The sequence below is a fragment of the Pseudorca crassidens genome, chromosome 17 (genome assembly GCF_039906515.1).
Source record: "Pseudorca crassidens isolate mPseCra1 chromosome 17, mPseCra1.hap1, whole genome shotgun sequence".
Lineage (NCBI taxonomy): Eukaryota > Metazoa > Chordata > Mammalia > Artiodactyla > Delphinidae > Pseudorca > Pseudorca crassidens.
The window spans coordinates 6,800,306-6,826,065 of record NC_090312.1 but is presented as its reverse complement, the minus strand read 5'-3'; the positions used below and the strand labels follow the sequence as shown (position 1 = coordinate 6,826,065).

Below are 25,760 nucleotides of genomic sequence, written 5' to 3'. Positions count from 1 at the left end.
AGCAGAAAACTCCACATCTCATTACTGCTGAGTCTCATCAGCCTGGAAGGTGGCCCTTTGGGGCAGGAGTCCTTTGGAAATTACTCCAAGCTTCCATCCCTACCTCATTTGGTCCCAAAGCCCCACGCCTGTTTGATTGACTCTCAGAAGGAGTGCAATTACTTCCAAGATGTTACTCTCCATCCTTGAAGCCCAAGGTTACTATAACTTTCTTGGGTATAGATCAGCACCCATCCCTGGTTACATATCAAATCTGACTGTGCTCATAAAGCCCTCTTATCAGGCTCCTCCCCCTTCACATTCTCGTTGGCCCCAAGGCCTTTCCCCAAAGCCCCTGTTGCAGAGTCCTCCTGGATCACTCCTCCACCTACTTTTTTATATCCACATTTTATGATAGTCATATAACCAATTATTTTTTCCATGGTGTTCTGTCTCCAATTCACTTTGGAATGTAACATCTGTTGAATTCATGCCTCATGAAGCATGAAGAGCACCATTTTAACATTCCTTTACACATACGTTGTCTCATTTAAACTCGATACGTGCCTTGTGAGTTATATTGACCCTTACTTCATAAGTGAGAAACAGAACTTTCAGGCAGGTTAATCAGGTCACATATGTAATTAGCCAGAGCGTAGGTGCCATGAGGGAAAGGAATCTGTCTTGTTCACTTTTGCATCACTGAATATAGAACAGTACCTGGCACATGGTAAATGCTTAAGAATTTGTCCCATATGAATACATGATATCAGGGATTTACAGATCTGTTGCTATTTACTCTATATCAGGTTACTCAATCTTGGCACTGCTGATATATGGGGAGAGTTAATTTTTGTTGCGGGGCAGGGGGAGGGCTGTCCGGTGTATTGTAGGGTACTCAGCAGTATCCCTGGCCTCTACCCATGAGATGTCAGTAGTGGCCCTCGCCCTACTTGTGACCACCAAAAGAGCCTTCAGACATTGACAAATGTCACCTGGGAAGTAGTCACAGGGTTGAGAACTGAAACTACACTGGTGTTTTTCCCACGTATGTCTGAGGTCCACGGTGGGTAGGAGGGTATTCTTGGACTTAACTGTATTTTTCAGGTTCCTTGCAATTAGGCATATCCCTGGGACCAGTAAGGAAATTTCTTCAAGGCCTCGTACCTGGGGACTCCTTATGCACGATTCCTCATTCTCTTTTACCCACAGGTTGGCTTATACTGAGATGACCACCAGGTGATTTTGTAAGTTGTATGTTGAAGGCCACTGAGATACAAGTTGGAAGAAATTGGATCCTGAATCAGTGCATAGGAGCCAGTTGCACAAGAGAGTTTCCTGGAGAATATCCATCTTTGGAATGTTTCACAGGAAGAGATGAACTTTTATTCTAAGCCAATGAGATTTGAGGATTCGTCACTTACAGCAGCTGGTGTCACCATAACTAATACACTCTTCACAGAGATTTACGTAAGTAAAAATATGAGTAGATAAAAAGAAAAAATACTTATTTAATTATATCTCAGGTGATCCTTGGAGGTGGCAAAACTTGAAAGTGATCCAGTAACGGATCAGTTAGACTCGACAGAGACGAGGATGTGACCACGACCATCGCACCTACCAGGGGTCCTTTTCTACTGAAGACTGTCCTGGTTGACTTCAGAAAACAAGGGAAAATATAATAAAACTCTTTTCTTTGACAGGACCTTAGGGATACAGTTTTGCCATAAAATAATTGAAATCCGTGTCATGCAGGTAGCTGTATTCCATTTTATATTGCAACATAACAGAGTACCACGAATTAGCAACTTGACATGTCTTCATTACCTCACAATTTCTGTAGGTCGGAAGTCTTGGTATAACTTAACTATACCCTCGGCTCAGGGTCTCCCAAGGCTGAAATCCAGGTGTCAGCCAGGCTGTGTCCTCACCTGGAGGCGCAACTAGAGTAGAATCTACTTGCAAACTCCATCAGGATGTTGGCAGCCTCATTTCCTTGTGTCTGTAGAATTCATGTCAGCTTGTGTCTTCAGAGCCAACAGTAGAAAGACACTAACATCTAGACCCCTGTATAAAGGATCCACGTGATTAGGTCCTTCTCACCCAGGATAAAATCCCCTTTGATTAACTTAAAGTCAATTGATTAGCGACTTTAATAATTACATCTGCAAAATTCCTTCACTTTGCCAAATAGCATAAATCCCAGTCCAATGTGGGTTAGCAAGAGAACTCTGCATTGTTAAAGATATTTGGGAACCAAACTTTCCGTTTTTGGCTCCAGTTACATCCAACTTCTTCAAAATTTCTACATTAAGCCAACAGATGGAAACAGAATTGAAAATTATCTATGGACAATTTATATTTTAATGGGTCAGACCTAAAAGTATAAGTAAATTACTTCAATTCATATTCCACTGGCTAATTGCTGGGAGGGTGAAAAATGTAGTCTAGTTTTGGGCCCAAGGAGAAGAGAAAACGTGGAATGGTTTTCAGTTTACCCTTCTGGTCACTGCCCAGAAATCTGTTTCGTTCTTCTGTCACACAGAAAAGCTCTCATACCCTCCGCAGTAGAGCCAAGCCAGGTTTCTTCTGTCCCACTGCATTCAGCTCAAAGTCGGGTAGATGCTTAGCGCCCCAGTGGTTCCCCATGGATATGTCTCCTCATGGTTCAGTAATTTACAAATAAAAAGGAAGTTGTCTGTTTCCCCATCCTCCTCCTATGCAAAGACATTCTCAGTCAGAAAATGGTAGAATGGGAGGCTACAGCAGCCACTGGTCTGTATCTTCGAAGTCCTGCAGGGCAGGCTTTAAGAAGGTCCTCTAACTTGAAAATTGGTGATGTTTCTTAGTTAAATCCTCCTCTGATGTTTGGGAGAATACTCATTGCCCCTCGTTCTCCATGGATTTTTTGCTCTATTCTCTGGGAGTTCTATTCTTGTTCATTATCCTCCAGGGTGCATTATTATAGGTCTGCAAAGTTTCTGTAACCCTGTAAAGCCCACTTCTGCAGGTGCAAGTATGGTATGGAGTCTCAAAGGCCCTTTTAGGTCTCAAAGAGTCAGAGAACCTTTGGTAGTGTTTTGACAATGTAATTTACCCCCAAACTTAGGAAGCTTCTGATCTGTTTCTCTCCAGTCAGTTACACGTGGCCAGTCATCACAACCTAGACACAATTCTGAAGCTTGATACACTTTGCTGCTTCCTTTTTTATGTCTCCTATCCTTCACTTAATGGGTTGACAGTATGAGGCACCTTGTGTAAAGCTTCTCAGAAGGTCTTGTGATGACTGGGCCCCTGACACCCACAGGAGTGGCCAATATTCTTAATTTGGATTTTCCTCCTTCCCTGCATGGCTTTCCTAGTCTTTCATTCTTTTTCAGATAAGACACGTGGACATACAACATTGTCTTGGGCTCTGTTTTCAAGACAACTAGGCTGAGACACTACTACTTTATGCAGAATGGCTGAGTCTCTATGTGTCTTTGTCAATCCAAGCTTTTCCAACCTTGTTTCCTACTGTTGAGAGCCTAGAATACTCATTGTGCCAACTTTTTGATGTCTCAGACTTCTGAACTGTCTCTTATCTCTTTCTTTTTCCTCTTACATAAAAGCCAACCATTGACCAAGCTCTTCACTTTTTTCTAATCCTTTCCTAATGTCAGCCACTCACACTGACCCCTTCTAGCTACTTTCTCTAGGGCTTATGGGCTCAGCCATCCCATGGTCTGCCCCGAGTTAGAGCAAGTAGTATTTTTCCTTGAAAGCTTTATTGAGATAATTGTAGATTCGCATATAATTGTAATAAAAATCAATACTACATAGATATCCCTTGACTACTTTTCCCAGTTTCTCTCTGTAGCAAAATTTTGCCAAACTATATTAAATATCATAGGGCAATGACTTTAATACAATCCTCTGATCTCATCCCAATTTTCCCAGTTCTCCTTTACACATGTACGTGTATGTTGAGATCTATACAGTTTTATCATCTTCGTAGGTTCCTGTATCCACCACGACAGTCAAGATATTGAATAGTTCTAACTACTGCTTCACGTTGGATCTCGCATGTTGCATTTTATAACTATCCCCATCTCCTACCATGGCCACCCCACTTGGCTCTGGAATGAAGTCCTGACCACTAAAAAGCTGTCCCTTTCTAAAATCTGGTCATTTAAAAATGTTCTGTAAATGGAATAATACAAAATGTAACCTTTTGGAATTGACTCTTTTCACTCAGCATAATTCCCTGGAGACTTAACCAAGTTGTTGATTCCTTTTTATTGATGAGCAGTATTCCGTGAAACTTAGGTAACACACGTTGCTAACCGTTCACCTGCGGAAGCACAGCCAGGCTGATTCCAGTTTCTCGCCGTTGCTAATGAGGCTACTATGAATTCTCATGTACAGGTTTTCACGTGAACATAAATTTTTCTTACTCTGGGATAAATGCCCAGGTATGAAATGGCCTGGTCATATGGTAATTTTATATTTAGTTTTACAAGAAGCCAATGACCATTTTAATGAGTGCCTATACTGTTTTACATTTCCAGCAGCAATGTGTGAGTGATTCATTTTCTTTGCATTTTCTTTGGTGTTTTTTGTTTTTAACTTCATCCATTCTGATAGGTATGTAGTGATAGCAGATGTGGTTTGAATTTGCATTTCTCTGATGGTTAATAATGTTGAATACCTTTTTCATGTACTATCTGTTATGTGTATATCTTCAGTGAAATGTCTCATTTTTTTTTTTTAACTGTTGAGTTTAGAGAGTTCATTATATATTCTAAATACTGATTTTTGGACAGATATGAGGTTTGAAAATATTTTCTCCCAGTCTGTAAATTGTCTTTTCTTCCTCTTCACATGGACTGTCAAAATACAAACTTCTTAAAATTTTTATGAGGTCCAGTTTATCAATTTTCCCTTTATTGCAACATATTTTTAATGTCAAGTTGAAGAACTCTCAGATTAGCCCTAGATCCCGAAGACTTTCTCCTCTGTTGCTGTTGTTTTTGTGGAAAGTTTTATATTTTTATATTTGTCTGTGATCAATGGTGAGTTAATTTTTATATAGTGTGTTGAGAGTAGGTTAGGATAACTCTTTCTTTCCTTGCCTATGGGTGCCCAAATGCTCCAGTACTGTGTGTTTAAAAAGCTATCCTTCCTCCATTGAATTACCTTTCTACCCTTGTCAGAAATCAGTTGAGCACATTTATGTGAGTCTCTCAGTAGGAGCTCTATTTTGTTCCATTGACATGTGTTCCATTGATCTGTGTGTCAATCACACAGTCTTGATCGACAAGTCATTTCTACTTTACTGTTTGAGTTCATCCAGTGAGACTTTCCTGTTACTGCATTTTTTAGTTTCTTAACTTCCATTTGGTTCTTTATATAAAACTTTTATTCTTTTGCTGTAATTTCTATTTTTTCTTTTGTTTCAGGAGAATCTATAATTGAATTTCGAAGCATTTTTTACAACTACTGCCTTAACATCCTTCTCTTACAACGATATAATTCCCACGTCTGATTCGCCCTTGTACACCATCACTTGATTGTCGTCTCTCATTGAAGTTGTGATTTTCTTGGTTCTTGGTATCCTAGGTGATTTTCAGTTGCGTCCTGGACAGCGTCTGTATGTTAGAATGCTTTGGGTCCTAGTAAAATCTCTTCTTTTAGCAAGTCACCAAGTTTAGGTTTAGAATGCAGGCTTTGGCTGACTTTGTGGAGTATGGTTCTAGTGGCAGTTTAATCCTCAGAATGTGCGCAGCGTGGTTTTCATCTGCTTGGTTTGGTGCTGCTGGGCCTTCCCTGTCCTGGCTAGTGCTGCGGAGGGTACAGAAGGCATTTCCCCAAGTCTGCTGTCGGATGCCTTCCACTGGTGAGGGGCGTGGTTTGGGTCCACCTACTGGACCCCAGTCCCACCCCCTCTGCTCCCCAGGTGTCTTTGAGTGGGAAGGGGGAATCTCAGTTAAGCCTGTGAGGAAAGAGAGGCTTCCTGGACACAGCCACTGGTTTTCTTGTCTTTTTCTTGCTTTATCCCTGACCCCTCAGAACCTTTCAGCAGAAAGAGGGAGTCTCAGGCCCAGTGGGGGAAGAGTTCTTTGTTTATCCTCTGGTTATTCATGGTGTCTGAGTGAGTAACCTGATGTATCCAGAGAGACTCTTGTTTGATCCGGGGCCAGAATGCGTCTGCCTGCATGTTATTCTGTTGGTGGGTCGGGGATTGGTGAACGCCAGGCCTGGGTGACCTTCTTCTGTTGGGCGAGAGAAGACAAGATGCTCTGCCCCTGAGCTGTTCTTCCAGTCTTGGAGCCCGAGCCTGCTGGCCTTCTTACACCTCTCAGAGTTCTCCTTGGTTGTCTCCTGCACCCGTTCTAGGGTTTATGGTGATGCTGAGTGAGGAGGGACAAGGAAAAACATATCTATGCCACTCTGTCCAGACCAGAAGACCGAGCAACATTTATTCCAAGATATCTCACAATCAGACCTTCGTTTCCCTATTTTATCATTAATTCCTCCCACATATGCACCTTATAGAATTACTGAACTTAACTGACTTTCTTGCCTTTGTTTAAATTGTTCCCTCAACGTGGAATGCGCTGTCGTCTCCACTTCTTTACAAATGCTCGTGGGATTTTGCGGAGTGTTTTCAATGATTGGGGAAGTCAGGGCCGACTCATTAAGGGTAGTGGATGCTAAGGTAAGGTATTTGGACTGTAGGCTACAGGTAAAAAGAATTCCCTTGCTGGCCTCAGTCCTCTGAGAACCCTTATTAGTGGTTATTGAGGCTGTACTCTTCTGGGTTACTTGATTTGTAAAGAGGGAAGCACACCTCACTGCTTTGTGGTAGAAGTCGGTTGACATTCAGTTATTAGACTAATTCAAACTGTGTTTTCCAATGAATGTCTCAAGGGAGGGCTTCCGAGTCACTTTGGCTACTTAAGGTAGTCATCAGAGTAAATTAAGGGCTCAGCTCTCAGGCAGTGGATGCCTCTAAAATAACACCTGTTGGCCTCTCTTGATGAACAGAACACTCCTGTTTGCAGTCTGGTTTTGCTGCATAGCCATAGAGACAGTGGTTCTTCTGTAAGAAAATAACAAGCCATCCAAAAAAACCTGCGATGCATTTAGGTACCTATTATATTTGAAACTAGATGCTAGGAAGTGTATGAGAATGCTCACGAAAAAAAGCTCCTGTGTGCAGCAAGTGTAAAATGTTTATTCATTCACTCACGTATTTACTTATCCAATCACCTCTGCGCTTATTGTTTCAATATACAGTTATATGCCAGTGATTTGGCTAAGTAGTGGTATCATAATAAACAAGACAGACATGACATCCCTTGGGAAGCTAACCACCAAATCAGAAGACAGGCTTCTAAAGAGATTCTTACAAAACCACGTGATCGAGATACACCAGAAATACATCTACGCGTGGAACAACTCCTACGGAGCACCTACTGAACGCTGGCAGAAGACCTCAGACCTCCCAAAAGGCAAGGAACCCCCCACGTACCTGGGTAGGGCAAAAGAAAAAACTAAACAGAGACAAAAGGATAGGGACAGGTCCTGCACCAGCGGGAGAGAGCTGTGAAGGAGGAAAAGTGTCCACACACTAGGAGCCCCTTCGCAGGCGGAGACTTCGGGTGGCAGAGTGGGGGAGCTTGGGAGCCGCGGAGGAGAGCACAGCCACAGGGGTGCGGAGGGCAAAGCGGCAAGATTCCCGCACAGAGGCTCAGGGCCGACCGGCACTCACCAGCCGAGAGGCTTGTCTGCTCCCCCACCGGGGCGGGCGGGGCTGGGAGCTGAGGCTCCGGCTTCGGTCAGAGCAAAGGGAGAGGCCTGGGGTTGGCGGTGTGAACACAGCCTGCAGGGCGTCAGTGCACCACGGCTAGCCGGGAGGGAGTCCGGGGAAAAGTCTGGAGCTGCCGAATAGGCAAGAGACTTTTTCTTACCTCTTTGTTTCCTGGTGCACGAGGAGAGGGGATTAGGAACGCTGCTTGAGAGAGCTCTGGAGACGGGCGCAAGCCGCGGCTGAAAGTGCGGAGCCCAGAGACAGACATGAGACGCTAGGGCCGCTGCTGCCGCCACCAAGAAGCCTGTGTGCGGGCACAGGTCACTATCCACACTCCCTTCCGGGGAGCCTGTGCAGCCCGCCACTGCCGGGGTCCCGGGATCCAGGGACAAATCCCCCGGGAGAACGCACGGCGCGCCTCAGGCTAGCAACGTCACGTCGGCCTCTGCCGCCGCAGGTCCGCCCCGCACTCCGTGACCCTCCCTACCCCTCCGGCCTGAGTGAGCCAGAGCCTCCGAATCAGCGGCTCCTTTAACCCTGTCCCGTCTGAGCAAAGAACAGACGCCCTCCGGCGACCTACACGCACAGGCGGGGCCAAATCCAAAGCTGAGCCCCGGGAGCTGTGAGAACAAAGAAGAGAAAGGGAAATCTCTCCCAGCAGCCTCAGGAGCAGCGGATTAAAGCTCCACAATCAACTTGATGTACCTGCATCTGTGGAATACCTGAATAGACAACCAATCATCCCAAATTAAGGAGCCGTGTGGATGAAAGGCTCTTGGTGCTGCAGCCAGGAGTCAGTGCTGTGCCTCTGAGGTGGGAGAGCCAACTTCAGGACACTGGTCCACAAGAGACCTCCCAGCTCCACATAATATCAAACAGCGAAAATCTCCCAGAGATCTCCATCTCAACGCCAGCACCCAGCTTCACTCAACGACCAGCAAGCTACAGTGCTGGACATCCTATGCCAAACAACTAGCAAGACAGGAACACAACCCCACCCATTGGCAGAGAGGCTGCCCAAAATCATAATAAGTCTACAGACACCCCAAAACAAACACACCACCAGGCGTGGACTTGCCCACCAGAAAGACAAGATCCAGCCTCATCCACCAGAACACAGGCACTAGTCCCCTCCACCAGGAAGCCTACACAACCCACTGAACCAATCTTAGCCACTGAGGACAGACACAAAAAACAACAGGAACTACGAACCTTCAGCCTGCAAAAAGGAGACCCCAAACACAGTAAGATAAGCACAATGAAAAGACAGAAAAACACACAGCAGATGAAGGAGCAAGATAAAAACCCACCAGACCTAACAAATGAAGAGGAAATAGGCAGTCTACCTGGAAAAGAATTCAGAATAATGATAGTAAAGATGATCCAAAATCTTGGAAATAGAATAGACAAAATGCAAGAATCAGTTAACAAGGACCTAGAAGAACTAAAGATGAAACAAGCAATGATGAACAACACAATAAATGAAATGAAAAATACTCTAGATGGGATCAACAGCAGAATAACTGAGGCAGAAGAACGGATAAGTGACCTGGAAGATAAAATAGTGGAAATAACTACTGCAGAGCAGAATAAAGAAAAAAGAATGAAAAGAACTGAGGACAGTCTCAGAAACCTCTGGGACAACATTAAACGCACCAACATTCGAATTATAAGGGTTCCAGAAGAAGAAGAGAAAAAGAAAGAGACTGAGAAAATATTTGAAGAGATTATAGTTGAAAACTTCCCTAATATGGGAAAGGAAATAGTTAATCAAGTCCAGGAAGCACAGAGAGTCCCATGCAGGATAAATCCAAGGAGAAATACGCCAAGACACATATTAATCAAACTGTCAAAAATTAAATACAAAGAAAACATATTAAAAGCAGCAAGGGAAAAACAACAAATAACACACAAGGGAATCCCTATAAGGTTAACAGCTGATCTTTCTTTCAGCAGAAACTCTGCAAGCCAGAAGGGAGTGGCAGGACATACTGAAAGTGTTGAAGGAGAAAAACCTGCAACCAAGATGACTCTACCCAGCAAGGATCTCATTCAGATATGATGGAGAAATTAAAACCTTTACAGACAAGCAAAAGCTGAGAGAGTTCAGCACCACCAAACCAGCTCTACAACAACTGCTAAAGGAACTTCTCTAGGCAAGAAACATAAGAGAAGGAAAAGACCTACAATAACGAACCCAAAACAATTAAGAAAATGGGAATGGGAACACACATATCGATAATTACCTTAAATGTAAATGGACTAAATGCTCCCACCAAAAGACACAGATTGGCTGAATGGATACAAAAACAAGACGCATATATTTGCTGTCTACAAGAGACCCACTTCAGACCTAGAGACACATACAGACTGAAAGTAAGGGGATGGAAAAAGGTATTTCATGCAAATAGAAACCAAAAGAAAGCTGGAGTAGCAATTCTCATATCAGACAAAATAGACTTTAAAACAAAGACTATTAGAAGAGACAAGGACACTACATAATGATCAAGGGATCGATCCAAGAAGAAGATATAACAATTGTAAATATTTATGCACCCAACATAGGAGCACCTCAATACATAAGGCAAATACTGACAGCCATAAAAGGGGAAATCGACAGTAACACATTCATAGTAGGGGACTTTAACACCCCACTTTCACCAATGGACAGATCAACCAAAATGAAAATAAATAAGGAAACACAAGCTTTAAATGATACATTAAACGAGATGGAGTTAATTGATATTTATAGGACATTCCATCCAAAAACAAACAACAGAATACACATTTTTCTCAAGTGCTCATGGAACATTCTCCAGGATAGATCATATCTTGGGTCACAAATCAAGCCTTGGTAAATTTAAGAAAATTGAAATTGTATCAAGTATCTTTTCCGACCACAACGCTATGAGACTCGATATCAATTACAGGAAAAGATCTGTAAAAAATACAAACACATGGAGGCTAAACAATACACTACTTAATAACGAAGTGATCACTGAAGAAATCAAAGAGGAAATCAAAAAATACCTAGAAACAAATGACAATGGAGACACGACAACTCAAAATCTATGGGATGCAGCAAAAGCAGTTCTAAGAGGGAGGTTTATAGCAATACAATCCTACCTTAAGAAGCAGGAAACATCTCGAATAAACAACCTAACCTTGCACCTAAAGCAATTAGAGAAAGAAGAACAAAAAACCCCCAAAGTTAGCAGGAGGAAAGAAATCATAAAAATCAGATCAGAAATAAATTAAAAAGAAATGAAGGAAACGATAGCAAAGATCAATAAAACTAAAAGCTGGTTCTTTGAAAGGATAAACAAAATTGATAAACCATTAGCCAGACTCATCAAGAAAAAAAGGGAGAAGACTCAAATCAATAGAATTAGAAATGAAAAAGGAGAAGTAACAACTGATACTGAAGAAATACAAAAGATCATGAGAGATTACTACAAGCAACTCTATGCCAATAAAATGGACAACCTGGAAGAAATGGACAAATTCTTAGAAAGGCACAACCTGCCAAGACTGAATCAGGAAGAAATAGAAAATATGAACAGACCAATCACAAGCACTGAAATTGAAACTGTGATTAAAAATCTTCCAACAAGCAAAAGCCCAGGACCAGATGGCTTCACAGGCAAATTCTATCAAACATTTAGAGAAGAGCTATCACCTATCCTTCTCAGACTCTTCCAAAATGTAGCAGAGGGAGGAACACTCCCCAACTCATTCTACAAGGCCACCATCACCCTGATACCAAAACCAGACAAGGATGTCACAAAGAAAGAAAACTACAGGCCAATATCACTGATGAACATAGATGCAAAAATCCTCAACAAAATACTAGCAAACAGAATCCAACAGCACATTAAACGGATCATACACCATGATCAAGTGGGGTTTATTCCAGGAATGCAGGATTCTTCAATATACGCAAATCAATCAACGTGATACACCATATTAACAAATTGAAGGAGAAAAACCATATGATCATCTCAATAGAGGCAGAGAAAGCTTTTGACAAAATTCAACACCCATTTATGATAAAAACCCTGCAGAAAGTAGGCATAGAGGGAACTTTCCTCAACATAATAAAGGCCATATATGACAAACCCACAGCCAACATCGTCCTCAATGGTGAAAAACTGAAAGCATTTCCACTAAGATCAGGAACAAGACAAGGTTGCCCACTCTCACCACTCTTATTCAACATAGTTTCGGAAGTTTTAGCCACAGCAATCAGAGAAGAAAAGGAAATAAAAGGAATCCAAATCGGAAAAGAAGAAGTAAAGCTGTCACTGTTTGCAGATGACATGATACTATACATAGAGAATCCTAAAGATGCTACCAGAAAACTACTAGAGCTAATCAATGAATTTGGCAAAGTAGCAGGATACAAAATTAATGCACAGAAATCTCTGGCATTCCTATACACTAAGGATGAAAAATCTGAAAGTGAAATCAAGAAAACACTCCCATTTACCATTGCAACAAAAAGAATAAAATATCTAGGAATAAACCTACCTAAGGAGACAAAAGACCTGTATGCAGAAAATTATAAGACACTGATGAAAGAAATTAAAGATGATACAAATAGATGGAGAGATATACCATGTTCTTGGATTGGAAGAATCAACATTGTGAAAATGACTCTACTACCCAAAGCAATCTACAGATTCAATGCAATCCCTATCAAACTACCACTGGCATTTTTCACAGCACTAGAACAAAAAATTTCACAATTTGTATGGAAACACAAAAGACCCCGAATAGCCAAAGTAATCTTGAGAACGAAAAACGGAGCTGGAGGAATCAGGCTTCCTGACTTCAGACTATACTACAAAGCTACAGTAATCAAGACAGTATGGTACTGGCACAAAAACAGAAATAGAGATCAATGGAACAGGATAGAAAGCCCAGAGATAAACCCACGCACATATGGTCACCTTATCTTTGACAAAGGAGGCAGGAATGTACAGTGGAGAAAGGACAGCCTATTCAATAAGTGGTGCTGGGAAAACTGGACAGGTACATGTAAAAGTATGAGATTAGATCACTCCCTATCACCATACACAAAAATAAGCTCAAAATGGATTAAAGACCTAAATGTAAGGCCAGAAACTATCAAACTCTTAGAGGAAAACATAGGCAGGACACTCTATGACATAAATCACAACAAGGTCCTTTTTGACCCACCTCCTAGAGAAATGGAAATAAAAACAAAAGTAAACAAATGGGACCTAATGAAACTTCAAAGCTTTTATGCAGCAAAGGAAACCATAAACAAGACCAAAAGACAACCCTCAGAATGGGAGAAAATATTTGCAAATGAAGCAGCTGACAAAGGATTAATCTCCAAAATTTATAAGCAGCTCATGCAGCTTAATAACAAAAAAACAAACAACCCAATCCAAAAATGGGCAGAGGACCTAAATAGACATTTCTCCAAAGAAGATATACAGAGTGCCAACAAACACATGAAAGAATGCTCAACATCACTAATCATTAGAGAAATGCAAATCAAAACTACAATGAGATATCATCTCACACCAGTCAGAATGGCCATCATCAAAAAATCTAGAAACAATAAATGCTGGAGAGGGTGTGGAGAAAAGGGAACCCTCTTACACTGTTGGTGGGAATGTAAATTGATACAACCACTGTGGAGAACAGTATGGAGGTTCCTTAAAAAACTACAAATAGAACTACCATATGACCCAGCAATCCCACTACTGGGCATATACTCTGAGAAAACCATAATTCAAAAAGAGTCATGTACCAAAATGTTCATTGCAGCTCTATTTACAATAGCCCAGAGATGGAAACAACCTAAGTGTCCATCATCGATGAATGGATAAAGAAGACGTGGCACATATATACAATGGAATATTACGCAGCCATAAAAAGAAACAAAATTAAGCTATTTGTAATGAGGTGGATGGACCTAGAGTCTGTCATACAGAGTGAAGTAAGTCAGAAAGAGAGAGACAAATACCGTATGCTAACACATATATATGGAATTTAAGAAAAAAAAAATGTCATGAAAAACCTAGGGGTGAAACAGAAATAAAGACACAGACTTACTAGAGGATGGACTTGAGGCTATGGGGAGGGGGAAGGGTAAACGGTGACAAAGCGAGAAAAGAGGCATGGACATATATACACTACCAAACGTAAGGTAGATAGCTAGTGGGAAGCAGCCGCATAGCACAGGGAGATCAGCTCGGTGCTTTGTGACCGCCTGGAGGGGTGGGATAGGGAGGGTGGGAGGGAGGAGACGCAAGCGGGAAGAGATATGGGAACATATGTATATATATAACTGATTCATTTTGTTGTGAAGCTGAAACTAATATACCATTGTAAAGCAATTATACTCCAATAAAGATGTTAAAATGAAAAAAAAAACCAAAACCACGTGATCAGGGCAGTGGCTTACTGTCCCTCCCCTTGCCCCCAGTCACCAGAGGCCCATGGAACCCCACAAAAATGTAGAGGAGATACCTACCTCAAAATGCAGGAAAACGGGGCATCATGGAAGTCCTAGAGGAAGTTTTAAAGGGTGAGTAGGAATGAAGGCAGAGAGGAAAGCACTCAGGGCAGAAGGAAAGAGAGACACCAAGTATGTTCTAGGTACTGCATAGTAGATGCCTCTGGGGGGGGGGGAAGAGTTATTGACAAACCTTAATGGCTCTGATTTGCATAGTGTTTTACTGTTTACAACTTGCATGGTTTGATTATCACACAAAAATCCTTGATAATTAATTCCACTCAGGAGTCCCAATACACAAGGGTAATATGAGGCTCTGTTAAATTGAGTGCCTACCTAACTGCCTTCTTTCCTTCCCTCTTTTTTCATTGCATTTCCCTCTCATTTGTCCGTTAGTTTATTTGTTCCTCCCTCCTTCTCTCTCTCTTTCAACCTCCTTCTCTTCCCTCCCACCCACCCTGCTTTCCTTCCTTCCTTCCTCATTTCCTTATTGTCACTGTTGTTTTTCCCAAACAAATATTTATTGATTACCTGCTAAGTACCATGAATAATGTTAGGTAATGAGGACAAACCTGAACAACAAGAACAATGATAAAAGAAACCAATATCTGACTTTATAAATTTTGCATTTTAGTCTAGAAAAAACATATTCAAGCAAACAGGCACGTACTTATACGTTTAAAAAGCATTGTGAACTAAAATACATGTTATGAAGGAAAAAATAGAGGTTGAAATAGTGTCCAAAAGAGTGGGTTTTACTTTGTTAAGTCTGCATAAGGAAACCTCTCCAAGAAAGTGACATTTAAACTGACACTCAAAGGAAGAAAGGGAGCCCCCCGGGACATGGCTGTAGAGGGAACAGTGTGTTCTGAACGTCAGCATGTAGAGCAAGATGGTCTGAGTGAGACTGGTGCAAACAAAGACGAAAGTGGCAAACAGAAGGCTGACCCTCAAGTTCATAATATTATTCTGCAAACTGTAAACCCAGGTCTATTGATGGCGCAGTCCTGGCTATTGGTTTTGTCTCAGATTAACCATCTGATACTGAGTCTCTCCTGGACACTCAAGAAGCTTCGGTATAGTCATGAACCAACAATTCAATTTATCCTAATCTCAACTACACTGGAGGAAGAAATCCCTCAGAATTCCCTCTCTCTCTCTTTCACACACACACACACACACACACACACACACACACACACACACACACACACACACACACACACACACACACACACACACACACACACACACACACACACACGGGCGGGGAAGGGGAGGGGGGGCAGAGAGAGAGAGGTAAAAAGCATAGGCGCGCTTATTCAGTTGGATTGTAGCTGGAGCGCTAGTAGGTACCAGCTTAGCTAAGTCAATCATTTTGTCAGATTTCCTTGGATAAGCATCGGTTTTACAAGAGGGTAGGTAGCAGGAAGCGCAGAAACCCTAGTCTGGAAGAGACATATGGAGGCACGAATCAGCATGATGTGCTGAGATGCTTGGCGTTAGAGTTTAAAGTTGCAGACGATGCAGCAAAGACTGTGTTTACATACAGTGCACAGAGTCACTCAGTTAGTGGCAGATGGGAGATTTGAATTCAGCTCGCTCAGTGACTCTAAGTCCAGGGACTTCGCCTCTATGGATCTTTTCTTGTCTTCAGTTTTCTTACAGGAATGAGGATGAAAATTTATCCTCCCTTTCTCGGGAGTATGACTTGACTATCAATTCTTTTTAAAAATGTGGCTACTCAAAAAAATAGGAAGCGCACGTGTGGCTCCCATTCTGTTTCTGTCTTGTGGTGCTGCACTGGCTTGTTTGCTCTAAGACAAAATCTGTCCACTGAAAGTCTGAACCCTGGCACGTGCTCCGCTCAAAGCGAGTCCTGACACCACGGGGGTCGGGGCAAAGGTTATCAGAGAGTCTGGAACTCAAGCCCCTGCCCAGCTCTCTGGTGGCTCTCAGACCCTGGGCTCTGTTTCCTCATCTGTAAAATTCAGGTTGCTGTGAAGAATAAATAAAAATTTCGTAAAAGCCACTAGACTAGTACTTGCTATGGTGTGTGTTAGCTCCTGATATGAACAAGCTGTGGGACCTTAAGGAAGTGATGTAAGGTCCCCTGGTCTTTATAAAGAGCCCAGGGTGGGCAGGGGTGCAGCTCTGTCTACCATCCTGGCAGGAGGACAGGTTAGCTTTCCTCTGGGTCAGTGAGCCCAAGCTAGTTGTGTGAACTTGGGCAAATTATGTAATTACTCTCTCCTTTATTTTTCTCATCTAAATACGTGGGTGATAAAACCTCCTGGTTGTTGGAGAATTCAGTAAGGTTCTGAGCAAGCGTTTATCACTGTGCCAGGCAGACAGCAAGCACTGAGTAGATGTTTATGATGATGATGATGATGACGGTGATGACAATGATGACGATGATGATGATATCAAAAAGAGCTTAAAAGGAGCACAATTGCATTTGTTCCTCCGCCTCTTGATCACAACAGTGATGCAGCAGCATATGGCAGGTGTGACTGTGAAGCCCAACCAGCATGGCAGGCCCCAGGCTGAGCAGAGAGCCTCCTGCCCAGCGCAGAGCTGCTCGTGAGGCTGCTGGGAAGTGACAGGGCGTTTGCTAAGCGGGGGTCAACACCTGGTGACAGCTCACACATTAGCGCCTCTCCACAGCTTGGGATGCTGTCACCTTGTGGCAGTGTTTACGGGAACAGCTATGACTGGAGAAACTGGATGACTTGAGGAATCAGGACCGAGGCTAAGAGACTCTTCACCTCCTCCACAGACTGCACCACGCACGTGAACATCACCACTCTGGACACCTACGCCGCCTGGCTGCCGGTCACAGGTGCTGTCTTTGTACGGAAGGTCGGTGAGCACCGTGTTCATCTTTGCAGCCCGTCTCTGTAGCCGTCCTGACTCAGGCCCTCCTGCCTTTGACGTGTCAGCGCCTGTACAATGTCACCCTCACCACCTGCACCAGCCTCCTATTGTTCGGGAATGATGAGGAGATAGGGGACCCCAGAGGAAAACTAAAATAGCATTTTGATGAAAGTCTGACCGAGAGACAGGAAGATTTTATAAGTCCTCATTTCATCTATTCTCCCTCTACCTACCCCTGCTGATTTTCCAAATGTATGTGCTGCCCCTCTCCCTGCTACTGAATCTGTGCTAGCCACACTGGCCTTCTTGCTTGTGCCCCCAGCAAGCCAAGCACATTCCTGCCTCAGAGACTTTCCACTTAGTCTTACTGCCTGAAATCCTCCCTCCCCAGACGTCCTCATGTCCTGCTTTCGCGTTCTAGTCACTGTGTTCAGTATTATCTCATCAGTGAGCACTTACCTGACCTCCTTGCGGTGTATAACAGCAGCCCCCAGGCACCGTACTTAGCCCTTGTTTTCTTCCACTATAGTAGAACTTTGTGCAGGCAGTGACTTTGATTTTCTCAGTCACTGTGCCTCCGGAGCCAAGATCGATTTCACAAAATACGCGCATGATGAATATCTGTAAAATAAGTGGATAGAATGAATGAGGGCCCCTGGAGCAACGTCTTAGGGGGTTTCTCTACCTTGGGTGACATCTATATCCTGTCTACCCACCATGTGTTTTTTTAAAGCAGATCTTACTATATCAGTCCCCACTTAAGTGCCTTCAGTGGCTTCCCATTACACAGGAATGATGGCAAGATTGGGGACATCAGAGTAATAGAACTACTACTCTATAGTCTATATTTTTACCAAGTGGCATAGTAGTATTCAAATCTCCCTTACCCCATCACTCTTTTCCCTGTGAAGTCCTGAGACGGGCACACATGCAGAAGAAAACAAAGAAAATTACCCTCTGTGTTAGCCCCTGACTTCAATGCAAAAACCATCAGCAAAGGACTAATATACAAGGCTGAACCTATGGAAAACTTGCTAAAACTAAACATTTTTACCAAGACTAAGGCCAATTCTGCCTATTTCCCCATCTGTTTCCCAATCCCTTTTCTAACACCCAATCTGATGTCTTAGATTTTCTAACCATAATGTGAGGAAATAGTAACCCAGTGAGCACCCACCGATGTCACGGAAGAAGGAGCTAGAACCGTAAAGTGGTGATCCGTGTAGGAAGCTGCTCCTAGGTCTGACCTTTCCCCAGAACCAGCTGATGCATCCCACTTGGGGTTCGCCAAATATATCATACTCTTGTGGTTCAGACTGTTAAGTACTTTAGACACTTCACTTCTAGTTAAAGTGGCCCTCCAGAAATGTCCTCAATCTTAAACCCTATGTGAATCTAAAAGGCCAGAGTTGGGGGTGGGATGTGGTAAGAATGAGCGCTTTCTAGAAGTCACCATGTCTTTGAGTTTTTGTTTTCCTGTTAACCCCCTGGTCTTGATAGTGAGGTCTCTGGTTGATTGGTCAGGGTTGGCAACAGAAGTGTGTTTTCTCATTCTAGTTCTGGAGGCTAGAAGGCTGAGATCAAGATGGCGGCAGGGTTGGTTTCTTATGAGGCCTCTTTCTCTGGTTTGTAGATGGCTGTGTTCCTCAAGTGTCTCTGTATGATCTTCCCTCTGGGTCTGTCTGTATCTTAATCTCCTCTTTATATAAAGACATCAGCAGCACTGGACTAGGGCCCCACCCCAGTGACCCGATTTAACCTTAATTACCTCTTTAAAGGCGCAGTCCTAAAAACAGTCACGTTCTGTGGTCCTGGGTGTTAGGGCTTCAACATATGAATTTGGGGGCTGGGACCCAATTCAGCCATCGAGGGATTCCCTGTGTCAGAACTGCAAGGTAAATAAGGGTAATATTGGCACCACGAATGCCTGAAATGTGAACAATAGTAAATCACCCATTAGTGATATTTCATAGTAAGAGTAAACTCTCCAAACAGAAAAGCTCCATTCTTTTCAGAGAAGTTGAACTTTCCAAATCTCTTGTTCTTCATGTGCTCTCAGCTCCGGGTGGTAGAGTCTTACCCAGATGCCTGCGTGGAGTCTGGGCTCCATTTTCAACATCTGAAGCCATTACTACACCATTTCTACAGAAATGACGGATCCATTGATATTCCTTCATTAAATCTTGGTTATTCCAAACTCGGGCTTCTCTGCCTCTTAAAACAGAAGTCATTTAAGATGGCAGATGAGTCCCTCCATTATCCAATCATTCCTCTCTCCACCCTTCCCTCCTTCATTCCTTATTGCTTCTTATTTTCAGGTTCTCTTTGCTTGTCACCTGGATCTTTACAGAAATCTCCTCTGTCTGCCATCACTCAGTCCATCTTTCCGGTGCAGCCAGAAGGGTCTTTCAAAAATATAGACAACATGTCCTTGCTTTAAAGACTTTCTTTAATTCTTCTTTACCTTTAGAATAAATTTCAAACATTTTACTGTAAGAGGCTTTTCATTCCCTAATGCCTGTCAATGTCTGCAGCCTCATTTCCTGCCAACCCCTCCTCAAAACATACATTCCAGCAATTTTGAGCTACTTCCCTTTTCCCAAATAGTCTACATTTTCCTCCTCATGTTCCCCATTTCACTGAAGAAACTGACAATATTCCAGGTTGTTCCAAATGAAATTCTGGAAGCAATATTAGATTTCTACTTTTCTTTCTTACCCCCCTCCACATACAAGAGCTTTCTAAGACCTCTAGATTTTATCAGAAGTCTGTCTTCATGTTTTCTGCCTTCTCCCGGTTTACAACCTCGTTATTTACTTTTATGAATTGTTGAAACAAGAGCAAAGTCAGACCCCATCTTTCCATTGTTGGTATTGCCACCAGAGAAACCAGTTTATACATCTGCATTGAGTGAGTCCCCATCGCCTTTGGTTAAACAGGTACTGACCTACGGTGGGGCCTGGGGTGAGCCTAAGCAGCTGATTCTCCTAACTAGAGAACCCACTGATGCAAGTCTGGGCACTTGGGTGGACAGGTGGGGCTGGCCTGCCATAGCCTCTTTGTGTGAGCCTTGAGTAACCTACTGAGAAAGAAAGAACTGCTGAAAAGAAGGCATGCAATGAACTTGATCTGGTAAGATGGCCTTAGCCATCAAAAGGAAGGCTGATTCTGAGGCCAGCATGGTGGCTGTCCGTGACCAGACCAGACCTACACCTCCTCTGTCTTCATCTCTCACCCCGCCCCCATATACACTCGGAATCACACACATACACACTCTTCATCCATGCTCTGGTGTCTTTCTGTTCTTCAAGGTCAAGTAATACTACTCTGTCTCCAATGTCGTATTATATGCAAAAAGTGCTCTCTGCAGGCCCTCTCTGCCCGTTTTCAAACCCAACTTTGCAACTGAGCCTCCACAGATTCTGCTTACCATTGAGAATCAATGTGTCCCCATTCTCTGGGGCAAGACGGATGGAAGGCAGGGAGGGAGGAAGGAACATACTCTGATTATTTGTCATATATCAAATTCATTGTCTACATTATTGTATTTAATTCTCAAAAGCATGCTGTACAGCTGTAATTCTTTCCCCCATTTTCAAGATGATCAAGCTGAGAGTGAGATATTGAATTGCTAATCTACTTACACGGCCAGTAGGTAGAAGAACAGGAATAAAATCTAGTCTTTTCACAACCAAAGCTGATGCTACTCTCTTCACATCTTGCATCCAGCTATAAGCTGGACATGAGTTCTTTCTGTGTTTGTGGAAAGCAGTGGAGCAGACATTGATGGTAGCTAACTCAACATCTGTTCCACACAGCCTGCTTTTCCTTTCTCCCCAGAGTTCTGATTTTGCTTCAACACCTACCTCTACCCCTTCTAGTGGATGGTGACTCCACGACCTGCCCCAGAGTTTAGATTCTGATTTCCCTAAACCAATCAGTGTATGACGTTCCCCTGTGATTGCTGGGACTCGGGGAAATGCCTTAATTATCACAAGGTAACTGAAGGATATGTCCAACCACTCATGACTGAGGGAGGGATTTCTGGGCTGTCCCCCTGAACATGAACAAGGCAGCATGCATAGAAGCCATGTTACCTCTGGAAGCCCTCTTGGTTCTACAAGGGATGCCAGGATCCGATTCAGGAGGAATCTGGAGCTGAGGCTAGGAGAGAGGGATAGAGTGAGAGAGAGAGGGAGAGACTGATCGAAGGAATCCGAGTCTATGTTACATTACGCATGTGCTTCTGCTAGAGGCTGCCCGACTTCTGGGTTTCCAGTTATATGAGATAATACATTTCTTTATTGTTCATACTCGAGTTTGTCCAAGATTTCTGTTATTTGCCTCAAAAGCATTGAGTGCCGTGGGTCATCACGGGTCTTATTTGTCTACTTCTCTACACACAGCCACCAGCACTGTGACAGAGGACACAGGTGCTTCTCCTAACTAGAGAACCCACCTTGTCAGCTGGTTCCCTCCACCTCGTCCTCATGTCCTTTCCTAAATATCACTTCCTAAGGGAGACGCCTGCTGACATTCAGGCTGGATGAGAGCCCCTGATTATACATTCTTTTCACAGTCTGTATTTTTCCTCCTTGTATTTATCAAATCTTGACTGATTATTTGCGTGATTATTTACTGCGTGGGTCACTCACTAGATTATGAGCTTCCTCGAGGCAGGGCAACGTTGGGTAAGCTCTACCCTGTTTCTATAGCACCCAGCATGTTTCTGGGCACACAAAACATTTGTAGATCGAGTGATGAATGAATAAATAAATGAAGAGCCAGCCTTTAATAAATGTGTGCTGAATTGGAATTGAGGTTCAGTATATCTGTACATAATGTGGCCTCAGCAGTGACACTGCCAATTAATATACACTGAGCACCTCGGATGTCTCCTGTGAATCTAATATATTGGTTTCACTCTGGTGTCTTTGAAGGTGGTGGCTGGAGTTCATTTGAAATGGTGTATTTGCCAATTTCACTTTATTTCCTCAGCCTGGATTTCAGAGGCAAGCAGCATGCCTTTCATTTATCCAACTTACCCAGAGCCTATTCAGTAGAACAATCAACTCCCAGTGTGTTCCACACTTGCTGCTTGTCAAAGCCTCTTACAGTCATGGGATGTAAGTAATCAGTGCAGTGTACTTGGCAACACATGGACTGAGAGGTTCAGAATTTTAATTTTGTTCTTCCTTTAAGAACGAGTCTCTATCTGGGCCAGCCAGAGTGGCCTTTCTGCTTTCATCTGTTCAATGATGAGAGAGCGTGGGGTCAGCCTCCAAGTGAAGCTTCCCTCTGCACTTCCCTCGTACCCTTCCCTTCCCTTCCTTTACTTCTCACTACCAGATGTTACGATGCTCAGTGATGAAGCCTTTGACTTATTTACCTCGGTCCCCAGTACCCCAGACAGGGGTTACAGTTCAACTCAGTTCCATATAACAATGTTTCCTGGAGGCTTCTTATGGACCAGACACCGTGGGTGGTGAAAACACAACAGGGCACATACACCCTGCAGCAGTGGTGATCAGAGAGGCTTCATGAAGGAAATGCCTGAGGGAATGAGTGAGAGTTATGCCCAAGACAATGTAGAGAACTCAAGAGATATGTGTGCTGTGGTGTGAATCAAGAAATGAATTAGATGGATGAAAGGACAGAGGATTATGAATATTAAAGTACTTTGAACAAAAATGAGTCGTCTGTCAAGTCACAGCATATGTCATATTTAAAAGAAACACCAGTCTGACATCTAAAAAGATACAGAAGTAATTAAGAATTTACCAGGTCTCTTAGTATAATGGAAAAGGAAGATCTGGCATAATCTTATATACAGTCTACCTATCTTGTCAAAATCCAGCATATAGTACGGTTATGACGCCCACTCAAGCCCTGCATTCTCAGTCTAACCAAATATGTTTTTGTCTTTGTTGCTCCCAAACTCTCCTTGGCCTTTGTCTGTTGTGGCCCTCATGTATCCCCTCCCCCTTCCCATAAATCCTGGATTAATTTGTTTCTTCCAGGAGTGGCTTGATGGTCTTTCTCATTAAACAAATGTAACCCTTTATATTAGCTTCTGAAATATTTGTTCTTTATGTATTTTTTGACAGCATAATAAAAGACCTCTGTATCTAACTGGCAAACACAGAGTATTCTTCAAAAAGATGGAAAAGAGCAAAAGACTTGGTTACCTTTTGTCCCAGTGATGCCAGAGAGAAGATTAGGTTTGGAGCCCGAAATTCAGTTTCTCTTAACTCAGTAGTTAATTGCTATGTCATTTGGTACCAGTTATTTTTGGTTTCCTTTAGATCTCATTTTTCTCATCTGAAAAATGGAACAGTGGGAAATGGCGTTGGGAGTAGTCCAGAATATGTCAAAAGTTCTTTCCTAATTCTTCTATTTGTTACTTGCAGAAGGTCAGTTAAAGTTGGAGATTCATAATGAAGAGTTCTAAGCCGAAAATCACCCTTTCAGATGATGACCTTGACGGCATCAACCGGAATCTGCAAAGGAGTGATTGGATAAATAGTTCTCTTGTTACCCAACAAAGGGTTGCCTCCAGCACACCCAGCTCCGGTGCTCCGGAGGTGATGACAACAGCACTGAAATCCCCTGCGGACAGGAAATGCATCGGTAACGAGAAGGGGTGGGCTTCACAATACGGCTTCCAGTCTCTGGAAAATACAGCTGGAGAGAATTGAGGTATTTGAAAGAGCATTTCATCTGGACTCAGGCAGACCTGGCTTGATTCCCACATCAGCTGGTTATTAGCTGTGTATCCTTGGGCAAGTTACTAAGCTTCTCTGAGGCCAAAAATCCTCTCTGTAAAAGGAGGACAGTTGCTTGCCTCATGGTATCTTTACAAGGATTAAACAAGGTAACTTGGTTGGATATCTTGCTATGATACCTGGCTTATGAGTAGGTAGTTAAATATGAACAGAATGACAGATTAAAGTTACTTTAGTCTCAGTTTCATATAGGTCCTAATATAACAGATGTTAACTTTTAAAAGGAGAAGCAAGAGAGGACTGTGCTGTGCCTATAAAAGAAGGGAGCAGAGCGTGGCCCTTGCCTCTAGCCCAGAGTTCACCAGCTTTTTCTTTGAAGCACATGATGGTAAATGGCGTAGGTTTGTGGACCACTTGGACTCTGGTGCATCTATTCAGCTCTGCTGTTGAAAAGCAGACACAGCCTCAGACAATACATCAATATGAATGAGCCTGGCTGTGTTGCAATAAAACTTTATTACAACAGGTAGCGGGCAGGATTTGGCTGGAAGGCCATAATTTACTGACCCCTGCTCTGAACTATGAAAGATGTTGGAGCAGCTGAAAAAATGTTGGTGGTTAGAAGAGGGTTTTGGGATAAGGCCTCTCATCTACCTTAATATCTCACTCCATCCTCTCCACAACCAGGCTCAGTGTGGGTGGCGTGGGAAGCATTCTCCTTCCACCTCAGGTGAAAGAGGGGGGTTGAAGGGATCACTGAGAGAAGGGCTGTCAGTGAACTAGTGTCTGACTCACACCTGAGACTTTTAAATGGCAAGGGACTAGCTGACTCACGGCTCTAGGGAAGGAGAAAGTGGCTGAATTGGGACTGACGACTGACTTGAACTCTCGGAATTTCTAAAGACAAAGATTATGTCGTGGTCTCCCTTAGACCCACGTGGGCTCCTTGCAAGAGAGTTGCCTTAGATCTTGCTTGAGCGGGGCGAGTGCACTTGCGTAGAAGGAAACCAGAGGCATACCACAGGTGGCTTAAGACTAAAAGAGAAGCCCTGTGTGATCAGCTGAAATAGAGACGCATTGATGGACCTGGAGGGAAGGGCAAGGAGGGAAGGGAAAGCCACAGAGAAGAAGGAGCTTATCTGAGAAATTCACAGCTGGTTCCTGAAAGAGAGAGGTGTGCTTAAACACTCGCCAACCCCAAGGAGGACCTCAGTCCTCCCTCCACAGTTCAGTCAAGTGAGACATTTCCTACCTTTTTCCTCCTCTCCTTCTCCCCCATCCCTATTCCTGAGCCCTGGAGGGGTCTGGACTCAGGACTAGGAAGGTAGGATAATAAAAGAGCAATGTGGAGAAAGGAGAAGGGAGTCAACCATGAATCTTCCCCAAGTGGCCAGCTGGCAGTAAGTCAGTTCCAGGAAAGAGAAGTATTAGCTACAACTTGAATGAAATTTAAGTCTTTGAATGAAGTTTAAAGTCTTGCTTATTTCACTGGAACAGACAAGTTGCTTCTTGATTACCTGTATGTTAATTACTCATACATGACCAGAAGGAGTATAAGACTGACCCTAAATGTAATCCAGGAGCACAGAGTAACCTCTGTAACCTCACAGAGTATATGCAGAGAGACAACAGAAGACTAACAATAAAGTTACCTTATGATTTATCCCACAAGTACGTTTTTTCAGTGAAATGCATACAAATTTTAGTATCCTCTTTATATCCAAGAATGTGCAACTTAGTCAAAACTGAGCCAGTAACTCTATACTGCATCATGGGTATTGAAATTTCATCCACTGAAAGAAGCATTTCAATGGAAATCTCCATTCCTCAAACACCATTATTAGATTATAAAAGCAGATTGTCAAACAGATTGGGAATCTAAGCTTAAGGA

At 43.1% G+C, this 25,760-nt stretch overlaps 1 long non-coding RNA gene across 3 annotated transcripts in view; it reads left to right on the top strand.

Annotated features, from left to right (window-relative positions):
* Positions 1–25,760, top strand: part of LOC137210743 (uncharacterized) — a 133,582-nt gene that overhangs the window by 8,332 nt on the left and 99,490 nt on the right. For all 3 annotated transcript variants that reach the window (XR_010936692.1, XR_010936690.1, XR_010936691.1), the window contains one exon: positions 1,192–1,449. This is a non-coding gene — a long non-coding RNA (uncharacterized lncRNA). The remainder of the gene's footprint in view (positions 1–1,191; positions 1,450–25,760) is intronic.